Genomic DNA, 2,025 nt, shown 5'->3' with positions numbered 1-2,025 from the left:
TGCCACACCTGGCCCACCCAGAGCTGAGGAACAGGGAATTCTTGGGGAGAAAGCAGGCCCTGCAGAGGTATCTTTCCTGCACCAGGGTGCCTGCACCACACTCTTCCCCTTTGGGATGGGTCCCTCCCAGGAGCAGCCGCTGGCAGCCCTCTGCCTTGACCAGCTGTGCCCAAGGCACAGAACTCCTGACACTTGGTGTGGCGGCATGGCACAGCGGCACATACCCAAGAAAGTGGTCTCTGGGACTTTACACAGGTCTCCTACTATAAGGGTCACCCAACCATAAAGTGACCAAAAGAATTTTCAAATTTTAACCCACAGTCCTAGCTACCCCATGGGGCTCCTACTACAGGGGTCTGCTCCCCGATAGCACCTGGCCCTCCAGCTGCTCCAGCTTGGAGCTCAAGCCCTCTTCCTGGGCCTTGGGGAAGGCACAGGAGGACTAGGCCATCAGGAGGGGGTGTCTGGCGAACCACAGGTCACGGATCTCCAGGATGGTGGGATGTGATTGATGGTGAGCACATGTGAATGTGTGTGAGTGTGTGTGATCACAAGTGTGCATATGTGAGCACGTGGGCATGCATGTGAGTGTGAGCTTGCGGGCATGCATGAGCACCTGTGAATGTGTGTGGATAGGTGTGTGGGCATGTGTGAGTGCATGTGAGCATGAGCTTGTGGGCACCTGTGAAAGTGTGCAGATAGGTGTGCGCACATGTGAGCACATGGTGGAGCGAACAACAGCATCAGCTAACCCAGACGGCCAGCACAGACAGCCAGGAACCGGGTGGGGGTCCAGCCACCCAGGCTGGTGTGGAAGGGGTCCTGAGAGACACAGGGACAGAAACCCCTTATTACACACCATTTCCCAGGAAGCACGGACAGAGGTGCTCCCGTGAGCGGGGTGGGGGGGGGTGCCAGGCTTGCCCTGCGAGGGAGCGGGCACATTTCAGGAAATACGGACTATCCGCTGAGTTATAGGAAGTTTAATTATTAACATCCACCATAATTACGAGATATTTTTCTTCTGCTCATATCTGAGGAGGGCTCTCTGCCCGCCCTTTGGAGGCCTAGTACCGCTTCTGGGGACGAGAGAATGTCAGATGGACTTCTAATTCTGAAAAACAAATAATAGTAATGATGATCATAATAAAAACAAATTGAAGCCATAAATAACCGGCCGGGTCACCGGGCGCCCGAGGCGGGGCGGGCGCGGCGTGTCCTCTCCAGGACGCGGCCCGGTCCCCTTGGGGCCTGGAGCGCCGTTTGCATCCGGCAGTAAATGTCCAGGCAGCCGTCCCGAGACGCCCGAGATGCCCGGAGTACGAGGCCACAATTCACCTGCGTGCTCAGCTCCTGACCCGGCTGCTGTCATCAGATGCGCAGACCCCGCGGCGCGCTCGGTGCTCCGCGCTCGGTGCTCGGTGCTCGGTGCTCGGTGCTCCGTGCCCCGGGCGCGGTTCCTCTCCGCGCGGGCTCGCGGGGCAGGTGCGGCAGGAAACACGCAGCCCGTCCCCCTCCCCTTCCCCTCCCCGCGCAGGTGCAGCCCTCCCCCCCCCACCGCCCCCCGCAAGTGAAATTGCCCGCGGGGCCTGGCTTCCTCCTTGCTCCTCCTCCTCCGCGGCGGGAGGAGGGGGCGCGGGGCTGGGCTGTCCCCGGAGGAACCGGATTAATGCTCCAAAAATATCCGGCCAGAGCCAAGAGCCGGCTGGGAAACAATGAGCTCCTTCCACCCCTGCCCCCAGCGCCACAGGCTGCCTGCCCGCGCGGTCCCCGCCCCCAGCCCTGGGAAGTCCGCGGAAAGGGGAGGAACCAAACCCCCGCTTTTAAAGAATGTGGCCTCCATCTTCTTTCCAGCCAATTAAAAAAATTTTTAATTACGGCTAAAAATATGAGTAAGATTTACCGCCTTAAGCTTTCGGTGCTGCTCTGCTGCTCGGTAGCATTGGGTGCCTTCACATTGTCCTGCAGCCCCGCAGCTTTCAACTCCCTGGTTCTCGTTCAGATGCGGTGGGAACACCCGTCCCT

General features: G+C 59.4%; 1 long non-coding RNA gene across 1 annotated transcript; it reads right to left on the bottom strand.

The window, feature by feature from the left end:
• Positions 1 to 968: 968 nt before the first annotated feature.
• LOC144293216 (uncharacterized) lies at positions 969 to 1,507 on the bottom strand. Its single transcript, XR_013360637.1, has 2 exons — positions 1,339 to 1,507; positions 969 to 1,114 (listed from the first exon to the last, which is right to left on the bottom strand). It is a non-coding gene; the product is annotated as an uncharacterized LOC144293216 (long non-coding RNA).
• Between the last annotated feature and the right edge of the window lie 518 nt (positions 1,508 to 2,025).

This window comes from Canis aureus, chromosome 21 (assembly GCF_053574225.1).
Source record: "Canis aureus isolate CA01 chromosome 21, VMU_Caureus_v.1.0, whole genome shotgun sequence".
In the NCBI taxonomy this organism is placed as follows: Eukaryota; Metazoa; Chordata; class Mammalia; order Carnivora; family Canidae; genus Canis; species Canis aureus.
This window is presented reverse-complemented; position numbering and strand designations above follow the sequence as displayed.